This window comes from Prionailurus viverrinus, chromosome A3, assembly GCF_022837055.1.
Source record: "Prionailurus viverrinus isolate Anna chromosome A3, UM_Priviv_1.0, whole genome shotgun sequence".
NCBI lineage: Eukaryota > Metazoa > Chordata > Mammalia > Carnivora > Felidae > Prionailurus > Prionailurus viverrinus.
In genome coordinates this window covers 63,561,247-63,576,533 of record NC_062563.1, presented here as the reverse complement: position 1 = coordinate 63,576,533, position 15,287 = coordinate 63,561,247, and the positions used below count along the sequence as shown (strand labels likewise).

The window sequence follows — 15,287 nt, the reverse complement described above, 5'->3', positions numbered from 1 at the left end:
TCAACTGCTAGCCAATCTGTTGTAATCACAAATGATTATATGAGAACTATGGCATTATTTTCTAAGGATGAAATATACTTTTTTTGAAGCATCTGCAGCTATTTCTGTGTATATTCAGTTATGGAAGTGTCTGGTGTTGCCACTAGAATGGACACATCAAAAACAAATACTGTTTTCTTGTAATACGTGAGAGGAGTGTGAGAACAGCATTGTACGCTGCCCTTTTCATTGTCTCACACACATCTGTGTGTGTGGGTATGTGTGTATGGGGGGGCTGTGGGTGTGCGTGAGTGTGTGTGTGTGAGAGAATGTTTACGTTTAGACACCTGAACTGTGTTTTTTCTACCCATACGGATTTATCCATCTCATTTTATAGCTTTCTTCCTGGCCTTTGGTTCTTATATATAATTTAGTGTATGATTACTGCAAAGTATAGGTGTTAATGTACTCAAAATAATACCTTAATTTTTTTATGCGAAACCCAGATTTTATCCATATTTCTAAATGCCTGCACTTAATGTATTTTTAAAGGCTATTTGCATAGCAAGAATGAAAATGACCTGTGTTCTCTGGTACTCTTGGATCTTAGAATCTCAAAGTGTGTTGACCTTAATGGTAATTTATACCAATCTCCTCTCTATTCCTTTCATCTCTCTTTAACGCGGGGAGGGAAACAAAGAGGGCCGGGGAGGGAAACAAAGAGGGCCGGGTAGCAGGAGCCAAGGCCAACGAACAATACAAGTATAATTTGTTGAGAAGGTACAGTGTTAGATTTGCCCATGTATTATCTCATTTCTCACAGTAACTCTACAAGAGTAGGAACTATTATTCCCATTTTATAGAAAACAAAACAGAAAGGTGCTCAGCAAAGTTGGACAAATCATTCAGGGTTACACTGCCAATAAGTAGTAATGGTCTGGTCTAGCTGATTCCAAACCTTTGCTCTTTCTGTACATTGTGTATCTCATTCCCACTCCACCACAGAATAAATAATAAATGGAATATGGTCTCAAATTTTACTCTAGAATGTAGTAGCAGCCTTTTCTAAAATATTACGCTGTGCATATTATAAAAAAAATATGTTGGCATTGGAAATAGGCTTAATATAGGCAGATAATGAATATTTGAACTACCTAAGTTTATGTGGCATATTATTACCTTTGTCAGACTCATGGCATTACTTTACTTTAAATGTGATTATGTAATTAAGATGAGTATTTGGCTTAACATTGGGGAGTCATACACATTTTTAAGACTTTACTTGGGGGTATTTATATACTTCAAATATTTATTGGGATGTATCTTTGCAAGGTTAGGTGAAACATTTTACCAAACTCCCAGTTTCAAGAAGCCTCTGTTGGGAAAGGTTAAATAGCACTGTGGACTAAGTAGTCTTTTGGCATTCAAGCAGTTCCTCTGCTCAAATAACGGTGAGTATAATTGATGGTCTTAGTAATAAGGTCATAGAGTCAAAAAAGAGTTACCACACTGTGGTCAACATTTTGACCATAAGGAACACTATGTAAAAGTTGGTTAGCTGAAAGGATTTCCTGCCTCCTTAATAACTATTGTGCCTCTGTTTCTTTAGAGTCATAGCTGAGTTGGAAAGAAGGGAAAAATCTTTTAAGTAAAACATTTTGTGTTTAGAATTGGTGTTCTTTATTTTAGAATTAGTGTTCTTTAGATTGATACAATGAAAAGCTTCTGTGGATGAGTATAAACCAGACCTGTCCTTTGAATAAAAATACCCTTCTGCCATGTTGCTTATTCCAAGTGGTCATCATTTGTGCCTTCTTTTTGTTGACCTGTCTATAACCTTTGTTTGACACATTATAGAATTTCAGGTTTCTGGTTTTCAATACTAGAGTTACTCTTTGCATTGGAGTACATGTGTGTATGTGTGTATTTGTGTAACAGGGAGAGAAGTACTACAATCAAACAGCTGCCATCTAAAATTACAACCAGTATTAAGAAAAGAATAGAGTTTTTTTTTTTTTTTGAAAGGATTAAATAGAAGCAGACATAATATAGGGAACAGAAGAAAATGTAAAAAAAAGTTAATATTCTCAGAGAAATAAGATAAAAATGATTACATGAACTAAGAACAGGATGGTATCTTTATTTATTTATTTATTTATTTATTAAAAAAATTTTTTTTTCAACGTTTATTTATTTTTGGGACAGAGAGAGACAGAGCATGAACGGGGGAGGGGCAGAGAGAGAGGGAGACTCAGAATCAGAAACAGGCTCCAGGCTCTGAGCCATCAGCCCAGAGCCTGACGCGGGGCTTGAACTCACGGACCGCGAGATCGTGACCTGGCTGAAGTCGGACGCTTAACCGACCGCGCCACCCAGGCGCCCCAGGATGGTATCTTTAAAGGAGCAACCAGAGAATAAGAAAGAGCTCAAGAAATTTAAAAATGTGATAATCCAAATAAAAGTTTCAACACATAGGATGGAAGACAGAGTAAAGTAACTCTTTCAGAGGTAAAACTAAAGAGAGCAAGAGGGATGGAATGTGGGAGAGAAAAAAATAAGAAAATTAGTTTATTTCAGGAAGTTAAATATCCAGCTTATAGAAGAGCTGAGAAAATTGAGGGCAGGAAATTGTCAAAGAAATACTAGCACAGGAAAATTTCCTAGAAGTAAAGGATGCGAGTTCCAGTACAATGAATAGAAAATGACCCACACCGGGACACATCATCATTCAGTGTCTTCAGTTTTGAAGAGAGAGAAAAACAACCCCAAACAGTTCACATATAGAGAATTAAGAATCAGAATGGCCACGGACTTAGATGAAAGAAGTTAATGGAGCATTACCTTAAAAATTCTGAAGGCATGCGATTTCCTTCTTCGTACTCTTTAGTCAGATAGACTATTGTTCCAATGTGGAGATAAAGTAGTAGGAATGTACTTTCATTCAAAACGTTTTTTTAGTTGACAGGGAAAACTAGATTTTTTTTTTCCTTTCTACTTCCAGAACATAAGTGAGAGGAGCACCTAAATATTTTGTAAAAACCAAGTTCCCAAACAGCATTTGTTCAACACACCAATGTCTGCCACTCCTCCAAAACAACTGTGTATATTCCATGTGTAATTTTAATGTTTTTATATGTGTGTAGGAAAGGTCTAGAATGGGGCAGGGTGAAATTTCTTATTTACTCTGCGTATTGTCTGATATTTTTTTTAAAAAGTATACATTAATTGTAATCAATAGGATATAACTTAAAAGAAGGGAAGAAAAGAGACATGACTTAGTCCTTCATTTATTTTTTAAAATATAGGAAGTGTATGCTATGTCTGTCTCCTCTACTAGGTGCTGTAGGAGATACAGTTGAAGTAGCAAACACAGCCTCAGCCTTTGAAGGATTTTGGGTCTGACTGGTAAGGGGAAACACGCATGGAAGGGAATCGCTCCCAGCCGTGTTGAAAGTCTGCCTCTGTGTGATCTCAACGTACAGGCTACTCCCAGGGCCAAGCAGATGGCTTTCCAGGGTCTGTAAAGAGATGGCAGCCTAGTAACTTCAGAGTACTTTAAAAAAACCAGCATTCGTGAGAACACCAAACACAGGATCCTGATCTTGGAATGTCTAGTTTAATAAATTTCATTTGCATTTCTATAGAAACCATCATGCTTCCTGCTGCCAACCCCAGGAGCCAGAGGTTAGGGTTTTTAATAATAATAACAATAATGAGTTATACTTATTCCAGATTAATTTTCTGGCTCTCCAAAAAACAAATGGCTAAGATGTCCAAAATGTTCCTTTCGCAACTCTGCCAAGTGCTGGCTTCTCCTCTCTGTCTGGAGATCCAGCCAATCTGTTGAAAATTATCCCATTTTTTTGAGTACTTCCAGGCAGCTGCTCAGAGAGAAGACTAAATCCTGCAGTCTGGGATGGACAGCCACAAATGGAGACTCTTTTCCATACTTCTGCAGCAGAAGAAAATCACACTTTGTGTTCTGAGTCTTATTTCATTCTTTCTCTGTATGAATTTGGGAGAATGTACATCGGACATCGTAACATACTTAGTTGTGGACAACATTGTGTATTAATTGGGAGTGTAACATTTGCCTGGTGACTACTTGTTTTTTCTAAATGTTTTTGTTTTTGTTTTCCTTGTAAATAAGCCTTGACCTAAGCACTCACAAACTTACAAACAACACGGGTTCACTGGGGAAAAAGAAGCATTGAGCCTACATAAGTCCATACCCTCTTATATCCTCTTTTCTGGTTTGATTTGCATGAGAGTTAGAGGTTTTTTTTGGTTTTTATTTTTGTTTTTGATTTGGGGGTTGCGTGGAGGGTGGTTAGAGGTATTGTTATAATGTGTTAGTAAGATTCTCTTAATTTGAATACAGGAGAGACTTGAGACTTATTAGACCAAATGGAAGATCTGTCGTCCCGTGATCTCTGAAAATGCTTTGTAGGAGCAGATGGATAGATTTTGAAAGATTAGTTTAGCTGGCAGTTTGCCTGTTCATCTACTCCCTTTAAAGTCGGTGGGTGGGCCTGGCTCAGTGCATGGGAGTGGAAGCTCAAGTTGGGAACCTTAATCTAACTTGACCAGGCTGATTGACAGCAATGGAGAGATGGCTGTCTGACCCAATGGCAGGACATGCACTCCTTTGAAAACTGGCTTGTCTGGGCCACAGGGTCCTCTGCTTGTTATGCAGATGCCTCGCACAGGGATGGTTGGGTTCCGTGTGTAATAGAAACCCTGAAAATTCTGGTGGCTAGATTGCAGAACAAGAGAATTGGGTTCTAGGCCTGCACTTTCCTCCCAACCTGTATTTTGATCCTGGGAGACTCCCTTAATTCCTTTGGACATCAGTTTCCTCATCTGTGAGATTAAATGATCAGAATAACAGACTTCTCTGAGAGTCCTTCTAGTTCTAATATGTTCCTTGAAGGCTGGAACTCTGTTGGCACCTTCCCTTCATTTTAATAATACAAACTGGCCAATTAATACTAGCCTTAGTGAAAATGTCTATAAAGTTTAGAGTAGGATCTTGAAAAAGTTAAAAGAACAAAAGTATTACAGGGATAGAAACCAGAAAACTTACTTTGAAACATTGGACCTTATGCTAAATTAGTATATTGTTAATGAGTAGAAGAAATTTCTAGGTGATTTCTTGCTCGCGTTTTGGATGAGGCAGTTTCAGCACTGTTTGAACTGTTTGCATGTTGAGTGCATATGCTTAACTAGGGGATTAATGCTTATACGATGCTCTTTAGAATTTTCAAATAAGGGGGCGCCTGGGTGGCTCAGTCGGTTAAGCATTTGACTTCAGCTCAGGTCATGATCTCACGGTCCGTGGGTTCGAGCCCCACATCGGGCTCTGTGCTGACAGCTCAGAGCCTGGAGCCTGTTTCAGATTCTGTGTCTCCCTCTCTCTCTCTGCCCCTCCCCCACTCACACTCTGTCTCCCTCTGTCTCAAAAATAAATAAAAATTAAAAAAAAATTTAGAATTATCAAATAAGAATGTCTGTAATCCTGCACGGTTTATAGAGTCAGCCTGATGGGGATAGGATTCCTGTGGTTGAAAAGAAGATAGCCCATTGTTAATTGGGGGCACGATTTGTGGAGGGAGCCCTGAGAAAACATTCAGAAGGCAGCAGGTATTTCCTGAGTGCCTCCTAGGTGCCGGCACCACTCTAAGTGTTGGGGTTGGAGAAGAAACAAGACAGCTTTCGGTTTCAAGGAGCGAACTTCCTAGTGAGAGGAGACAGAGTTGAAACATGTTTGATAAAGCAACGGTATTGTAGGGAATAGTGAGCGGTGGTGCACGGAGTGTGCTTCTTTAGCTAACGAGGTTGGAACAATGGGGATAATAGGAAGGAAGGGGGTGAGGAATGTGGACTTCGTCTTCTAAAGCCTTCAGACTGTAAAGTGTGCCTCTCAAGTCCACAGAGGTGTATCAGGGCCTGTGCTAGCTAAGGATGAGGGAGGCCAAGGTGATCATCACTCACCTCAAGCCTGCTTCAACCAGAACAGTTCTGGATTCGTTTTGTTTTGTTTTGTTTCAAATACAGGAATTATATTTGAAAAAAGTTGTCCTTTGCTTTAAGATTTGGAAAACCACTGCCTTGGAATAAATCATTTATGTTCATTCTTGCCCCTTAGTACTTTAGCTTTTATATTTTGGCGGTTGTGATAGATAGGCAGAATAATCCCCCCACCCATGAGTCCCAGTCCCTGGAACCTGTAAGTGTTACCCGGTAAAGACAAGAGGTCTGTGTCAATGTGATTAAATTAAGGATCTTGCAGTGGGGTGATTATCTTGGATTGTTCGGGTGGGCTCTAGTGCAATCATGGATGAGAGGAAGGCAGGCGCAAGTCTGAGAGACAGTGTGAGACAGGTCTGAGAATGCAGTGTGGCCACAGAGTTGGAGATTGGAGCCACGCAGCTACTGGCTAAGGGAGGCCAGCAGCTGCCAGAAGCTAGAAGAGGTGAGAATCAGGGTCTCCTCTAGAGCCTCTGGAGGTGCCCTGCTGGCACTTTGACTTTGGGCCATGTTATTGATGCAGTTTTCTGGCTGCCAGAGCTGTGAGAGAATAACTATAGTAATCAGGTTAGATTGTATGTTCCTTGATGTCAGCATCCCTTTTATTTAGTATTACCTTTTCCACAGAGTCTAACTCAGTCCTGTGTTTTAGTAACCTGTTGCTGCATAACAAACACCCCGAAATATAGTGGACTCAAGTACAGCTCATCATTTCTCACGGTTCAGTGGTTTTGGCTGGGTTCGGCTGGTTGAGCTTCACCATGTGGTGTCACGTTGGATCACTCAGGTGACTGCATTCTCTGAGACCTCAGCTGGGACTGGAGGAACCCAGATGGTTTCCCATTCACATGTCTGGAACCTCAGCTGGGGGGTAAATGACCGGGCAGGGGGAGGTGTGGGTAGCACAGAAGTCAAGTCTTCAAGACGGTGACTGCAGAAGCTGGTGTACCTCTTGAAGCTTGAGGTGGAACTGGTACAGCATCACCTCCGCTGCCCTCTGTTGAGTTGTTCTAGTCTAGAGTCACAGGGAGAGGAAATAGGCCCTACCTCTTGAAGGGAGGGAGGCATGTACATGTAGTGCGGGTAGTAGGAATTATTGCTGGCCATCTTTGTGAACAGTCTACCACAAACTGTTTAGAAAGTGACTATCAAATTAGTTGTTGAAGGTGGACCGATTCTGAGATTTTATAGATGATGGGATTTAAAAAAGAGCATTTCCCAAGAAAAAAATTTCTAGTGTAAAAAAAAAAAATCCGTGTAAGCTGCCCAGATGGGACCTTGCACACACGAGGAATTCAGGAGATGCGTGTTTACTGATCATCTGGCTGTGTGATGGGTAGCAATGTATTTTTAGGTCCACCACTGGGCCAGGGATTCCTACAAGGAGAACGGCAGGGCTCTTCCACTTCCCTCCATGTGTATAGTATAGTGATGGCTGACTTTGGGCTTAAGGAGATTCTCCACCTGGAAAGCAGCTCCCGAAGGGAAGGATTAGGGAAACATTCAAGAAGTCCAAGCATTTCATGGCTATCTACGGAGGATAGGAAGAGACATGAGATTGGCAGGAGACCTGGTCAGAGTCTGTGCACTCAGAGCAGAGGCCCTGAAGAAGATGCCTTTCCTTTAATTTCCGTCATGGTTTGCCTGAAATTTAGTAACAGGACTTCCTGGTGGAACCATGGCAAGGATCACAAGTGCTTGCTGAGTGTGAGATTCTGACCTTGGGGCCTCTGACATCTGTTCGGTCCAATCACTCATTCTGTTTAAATGACCCCTACTCGAAGGAGAAATGGTGGTGTCAGGGCCCGCTCAGTGGCGGAGAGAGGATTCTAGGAACAGAGTCAGAGATGGATGGTCCTCCTGGTAGGGTTCTGAGCCCAGATTTCTTCTTTATTAGCTGTTTCTGTTTTATTAGTTTGCATTTGCCCATCCTTTGAAATGTGTGTGTGCTTTGTCTTCTTTGTAGGTTTGTTTCCATTTGGGGGTACTGTTTTTCTTAAGATGCGCTTGTTCTTTTTATCAGCAATCACTGTGGCAAGGAGACACAGGCCCTGAGCTGCTTTCTCTCTTCTAGAGTGGTTTTATAGGCCAGAATCTGGGGAGTAGCTAGGTTTTAATAGTTTATTGGGTTCCCATTTGAAAAACCGACTGAAAACCACCAGGCTTTTGCCTTCAGCGTTTGTTTTCATCTAATGAAACCAGGTTTATGGTGTTTACTCCATGGCCTGTGAATAAGTCCTGTTTTTTTAAAAACCAGGCACAAGCTATGCCTTTGCTGCTGTTTACTATGGAGTTCCTTATTCTGCATGTTTTTGCTTGCCTTTGCAAGCTTTCTCTCTTTATACCTTTGCACATTACTCTCTTGATCCCTGTTCCTGAGATGATTCAGAATGATAGGGGATCTGTATGTAGGAATTAGGGGATGGAGATAGCTCTGTTTTACTTGTAGCACATTTCACCAAATTCTTTTCATTGCATCATCATTTTTATCAGGATGCTTTTGTTAAGCTCAGAAGCATGTGTTTCTGGCATTTCAACTTCCGTACGTGTGGCAGATCTTAGGACAGGGTCTCTAAGAGATAGAGAAGCTTGATTCAACTGAGATTTTCCGTGGCTGTTAGATGGCAGGGGGGATTCAAAGCCCGCCAAAACAGCGAAAGCTCAGAGGCTCTCAAAAACTAGACCCTTGGCATTACCAAAATTGGATGTGGAATGCGCAGGCCAAGGGAAGCTCCGAAGGTAGCTGGAGTCAGGAGTGCCTTCCACATGTGGCTTAGCAGGATGGGGACGAGTTGTTCTGGGCCGGTGTCTGGGTCAGTGCCCAAGATGTATGTTCGAACATAGGAAAAGCACAGAGAGTATACCACACTGAGGCTACTATATTCAGATGGGTTCATACTGACATGGAACAGTGTTGTTGAAACAGTGTTGAGTGTAAAAAGCAGATTATAGAAGAATGTATGAGGAGGAGAAAGGTGTAGGTGGACAGACAACAGAACAGACCAGCAGCTATATTTGAGTGGTGAGTTTGTGGTGGTTTTCAGATTTTTCTTTGCATTACCCTTTACTATCTAATTTTTCCCCAATGAACAAGTAGGGCTAGACTAATTTTTAAAAAGCTTTTAAAATAAAACAAAACAGTGCTGGGCAGGCATTTTCATTCATTCAGTAAACCTCTGTTGCCTGCCTGCTTTGTTCATAGCCCGGGCTGGGCTCTGGGAGAGCCTACCACTCAGTGAATCGGAGGAGCAGTGCCCTGGGGCAGCTCACAACCACTCTGTGTTCTTGGCACCTTATTCCTGGTGCTGGGCAAGTGGATTCCCTCAAGGAGCTCCTGTGTTTCCCCAAGGGCCTCTCAGGGGTCGTGCCTGCATAGTTCTTACCTGACGAGATGGGGAATAACTCCCCTTTCGTAGAGTCTGACAGTCCCAAGGTTAAAGCTGCTTTCTTCTTACTCTCTATCCCAGCTTTTTTGTTTTCACCTTTGTCTGTCTGTTTTTGGTGTTTGGTGGTCTCCTTTTGTCTTCCTAGAAGCTTGAATTTACAGAGATTCTGTTTTTCCTTTTTGGTCATTGCTTCTTTTGTTTCCATAAAGTTGCCAGGCTAGTTTCTGGCCACAGAGATGAACAGGTTTGAAAATGCCTGTCACTGGAGAATTTACCCCCAGGCCTTGCTATATTTGTGGAGATGACCTATCAGCCTGTTTTCTTATATGGGTGAACTAGAATTGAACTGTTTGCAAATGAGTGAGACAAGCTTTATATATTTGTGTTTCAGAAATTTCAAGCCCTGGCAGGATACTCAGTTTATTAATTCAGATCATGATTTTGAATGTCCTTAGATACAGCTAGTGATTCACTTTAAGAAATTTTTAATTTGTTGCCATCTTAGTAATAATTCCTTTTCTCCTTGATTAGGATAAATTGTGTTGAAGTTGGTTGGGTAGTTAGGTGTCCGTTGGGTGGGTATCAGTCCCAGAGAAAAGAAAAAATGCATAACGCATAGGTTTGAGGGCATCTATATTAGAATGCTTTTCTTCTCTGGCTAATATGACTTACTCATTCATGGCCAGAATATTTACCAGTCATCCAGTGTTTATGTAGAATTGTGGTTTGTATGAAGAGCGATGCAAGGAGATATGAATATGGTCTCTTACCTATAGATATTTATGCTCTGGTTGAGGTGAAAAGATACATTCAGTGAATGTCCAGTGGGTCCATTGGGTCACCGTGTTCTACCCTCTCTCTAGTCCAGCCTATCTTCTCTTGACATATCTCTGCTGTTCAGAAACTTTCGATGCCTCTAAGACACAGGCAAAGCTGCTTAGTCTGGCGTTAACATTTCTAAAAACTTGTATGCCATCCTGTCTTTTCTACCTTCACATGTCATTGAATTCCTCGATTCATCCAGCCAGTGTATCTACCCAGTGGGATCCTGTACTTACCCACCCTCTCCATACTGTTTTCTCTCCGTTTTAATCCATTCTTACCAATTTTTCAGGACTCGTCTTGGTTTCCACGTTTCCCACAAACCATTCCCTAACCTCTCCGGCTCCCAGTGATATCTTTCCCAACTCCACTGTTACTGTAAGCTTCAGTTATTTGACCCTTAAACTGCCTTGCCCTACCTTGTTACTTGTAGTCTAAGCATGTGTCTTGTCTTCCTAACCAGATCTTAAGCCCCAAGAGCAGTGACTATCTCATATTGCTACTATCTTACATAGGACCTAGCACAGTGCTTAACATGAAGTGTGTAGGTACTTAAAATATTTGCTACTTTCCTGAGAAAAATATGATCATACTATAGGTTTGATGAAGTAGAAATGAGAGGTAAGACTCACATGTTCCTGGATTCACATATGAACTGAAATAGTCTCGTGATTTGGGCCTTTTAAAATAAAGCTATAGGTTACAGGCAGCGCAAAACCTATGAGGTGCCCATGAACTGTAGGCGTTTTGTGTAGTTGAGAATCAGTAGTGAGTGAAGTTTAAATTAGCCCCTTAGACAATTCTGATATCCTCCTACACCATACCTCTTGAGGCTCTGTTTTATAATACATGAGAATTGTTAATATCGCATATCCTTCAGGCAGCACTCTGTACACATTTAGCCAACTCTTTAGTAGCCCTTGGCTGATGCAGACTTGAGATGATGCTAACCCGGTGAGTACTCAACTCTTCTGCATTTGCAGTGAATTGGAGCCCTGGTCAGAAATAGAGTTGACATTTTCTTAACAAGTTTCGAGAAGTCTGAGAATGCTAGAATAGAAAGCAATTCCTATGTGCTCAGAGTACCTGAGCAAGGTCAGAATTCTCCTTAGAAAATAATTTCAGTTTTTCTTAAACCCTGTCAGATGCACAATTGGTGCTTCAGAGTCCTACATCATCAAGCATGGCGCAATAATTTTAAACAGAATATTTTTCTAAAGATGTAGTCAAAACCCAGCAAGTTATTAAGAACAAAACCGTTACTTAAAACATTCACCAAATGTTTAACTTTGAATAACGTACCTTCTTCATATATTCTGCAACATAGACAAGTTGATAAATACCTGCTAAGGTAACTGAATGAGGTAATTTGCTGTTTGGAACAATTAGTTTTAATTCAATGAAAACAATGACTATAGTTTGAGAATAGTAGCTCCACGACCCTTTTCTCTGGCAGTATTTGTGGTCAGCAGAGCCAGTTATTTACGAAGGCAATTTCTAGATCATGGTGATGCAATCATATGGTCTGCTTACATGAGAATACTTCTCTTTCTGACACAACCAAGAGATATCAGACAATTAAGGAGTGGCTTACTCCCCTGGAAATATTGATTCCTCAAGAAGACATATCCACCAGGCCTTGTGGTATAGATGGAGAGATTCTGTATGGGCTAGTGTATGCAGGGATTTCAATATTTAATTCATTTAAAGTTTTAAGTGACCACTAAAAATGGAAACTGAGGAGTTTCCTGACCAGTTTTGCTTAGAGGTACTATAGAATGTAACAGTGGCCTGTAGCGGAATGTTTTTGTGGTCTCCCTGTATAAAACACTGACCCTGCAAACCCCAGGTTTGCAATTTATTAACAAGGAAATTTACATGTCATTGTTTGTAAAAGTAACTTCACAACCAAAAAGCCTATCATTCAGGTTTGAAATCAATTACAGTCAACATACAATGGATTACTCTGCAGCCATTGAATGGAAAGAAATAGAACAGTGTGCCTGATATTGAATGATTTCTCAGGTAGAGTTTAAATGAAAAAAAAAAATCAAGGGGCATGACTGTATGTATAATATGCGTATTTGCTGGGGGGAAAAGGGCTAAACTGAAAGTAGGTACTTGTATAAACAAATTTTTTAAAAGGAAAGCAGAGATGCTTTTGCATAGTTGTCTGTGAGGAGGGACACTGAGGGGTCTAGTGTGTCTGTGGGTTTTTTTTTTTTTTTAACATTTGTGTTTGTTATTTTTTTCCACAAAAATATCTAATTAAAAAAAGTGAGCATATTTTTGCACAGATGTCCAATAAATGATCTATAATTTGGAAAGGAGTAAAGACTTTCTCTTCTTTATAAAAAAATTGGTTTTACTGAATGTGAAATAGGTACAAAAGAAAATTTATATAGTGTGTATAAGCTATAAAGAGTAAGTAACTATGCAACAAACACTTTTAGGGGTATAAGTAATGGAGCATTTCTTTTGAAGCCCCTTATATACTCCTTCCTAATTCCATCTCCTTTCTTTTCCCCCTTGGAGAAGTGATTGATTACTTTTGCCAATTTTATTTTACTTACTTCTTTGCTTTTCATTTTTTTTATCACTTAAATTTATTTCTCTAAGCAATGTATTATTTAGTGCTTTCTTGTAAACTGCATAGAAGGATTATATTGCTTGTATTCTTCTTTAACTTGCTCTTTTCACTTAACATTATGTTCCTGAGATACATCTGTTGATACATCTGTAGTTCATTGAGATTTACTGCTCTACAGTAACCCATTGTGTGAGTGTACAGTTAATCACTCTGCTATTGATAGACATATGGCTGCTATGCATATGCTGTACGAGCCTTCTGGTGCCCATGTCCAAGAGTTTATTAGGCCATTTACCTAGAAATAGCATTTGTGAATCACTGGCTAAACACATCCGTGGCTTCCAAGAAAATGCCAGATTATTCTTAAAATTGTTGTAGTAATTTTTGTTTCCATCGACAGTGTCTAAGAGTTCCAATACTTGATATTGGATTTTTCAATCTTTGCCAATTGCTCAGTATGATTGAGCATCTTATGTTTATTGGCCACTAATGTTTATTTTCTCTGAATTATGTTTTAACAGGTTTTACCATTTTTATATTGAGTTGTTTGTCTTTTAACTTACTGGTTTCACTGGAGTTCTTCACATAGTCTAATACTAACTATATAACTCTCGGTTACATGCATTACACATTTTCTCTCCATTTGTGGCTTGGCAAATAAAATGTTTACTTCCATCATCTTAAAACCTTTTTATTATGGGAATTTTTAAAATATTTAAAAAGAAGAGAATAGTTTAACTAACCCCTGCACATCCAGCACTTAACTTCAACGCTTATCAACATTGTGCCAATCTTTTTTTCTTTTTAATTTTTTTTTTAACGTTTTATTTATTTTTGAGACAGAGACAGAGCATGAACAGGGGAGGGTCAGAGAAAGAGGGAGACACAGAATCTGAAACAGGCTCCAGGCTCTGAGCTGTCAGCACAGAGCCCGACGCGGGGCTCGAACTCACGGACCACGAGATCATGACCTGAGCCGAAGTCGGCCGCTCAACCGACTGAGCCACCCAGGCGCTCCCAACATTGTGCCAATCTTAATTTGTCCATTTCTTGTCCTGAGAAGGAGGTCACAGACATTGTGTCATTTTTTTTTCCTGTAAATACTTCAGGATGCATGACTGATTTGATAAGAGTTTAAAAAGAAATACTGGGGCGCCTGGGTGGCGCTGTCCGTTAAGCGTTTGACTTCAGCCAGGTCACGATCTCGCGGTCCGTGAGTTCGAGCCCCGCGTCAGGCTCTGGGCTGATGGCTCGGAGCCTGAAGCCTGCTTCTGATTCTGTGTCTCCCTCTCTCTCTGCCCCTCCCCCGTTCATGCTCTGTCTCTCTCTGTCCCCCCAAAAAATAAATAAATAAACGTTGAAAAAAAAAATAAAAAATAAAAAATAAAAAGAAATACCACCATACTATTATCACATCTGACAAAGTTAATAATTCCTTGATCTTCAACTTTTGCTAATTGTCTTAGCAATGTCTTTTTATGGGGTGCCTGGGTGGCTCAGTTGGTTAAGCAGCCGACTTCAGCTCAGGTCATGATCTCACAGTCCATGAGTTCGAGCCACACATCAGGCTCTGTGCTCCCAGCTCTAAGCCTAGAGTCTGCTTCAGATTCTGTCTCCCTCTCTCTCTACCCTTACCCCAGCTCACGTTCTGTCTCTCTCTCAAAAGTAAATAAACATTAAAAAAAAAATAAAAGAAAAAAAAGAGAAATGTCTTTTTATAATTGGTTTGCTAGAATCAGGATCCAAACAAAGGCCACAAGTTGTGTTTAGTCTTTTTTTTTTGGCCTCAAAAGTCAGCTAAGTCTCTTAGTCTCTTTTATTCCATAATGTTTGATACTACTCCTCTGTCAAAAGTGCTTTGTACATGAGTTATTTTGTGTTTTTATTTGTGCTTTTTTTTCTTTTTTTGGTGTAAAAATTTTAAAAACTATTAACTGATGCAGTTGAATATAGAAATTTTTCCTACTAGTTGATGCTTTTGGGTCTTGTTTAATAAATTCTATTCTCTACAGTTTTCTTAATGGGTTTGGCAGTTTTGCCTTTTAAGTTTTGAATTCGCAAGGATTTAATTCTGTATGTAGTGGGAAGTTGGGATCCAGTTTTAATCTTGTCTGTGTGGATACTTGGTTGTCAGAGCCCTGGTGATCTTTACAGTACCACCATCTGTGGCACCAGCCCTTTCAGAAGTCAAGTTCTCGTGCATATGCGTGTCTGCTCCCGTGCTTTCGATTCTGATTTGGGGCCTACTTGTCACCACAGTGTCCTGATTACTAAAGTTTTATAATATTTCTCACTACTTGGTTAGGTGAGTCCTCCCTCCTTGCTCTTCAAGATTATCTTTGCAACCACTGGCCCTTGATGCATCTATATACATTTTAAAACCTGCTTGTCCAGTTACACACATACTCATGCACAATTATTATTTTTATTGGAATTACATTGAATTTGGTGAGAATTTCCTCCTTATAGTATTGAATCTT

The 15,287-nt window shown here is 40.1% G+C and overlaps 1 protein-coding gene across 4 annotated transcripts in view; it reads left to right on the top strand.

Annotated features, from left to right (window-relative positions):
* Positions 1-15,287, top strand: part of THADA (THADA armadillo repeat containing) — a 330,132-nt gene that overhangs the window by 127,661 nt on the left and 187,184 nt on the right. The gene's annotated exons all lie outside the window — the stretch shown is intronic.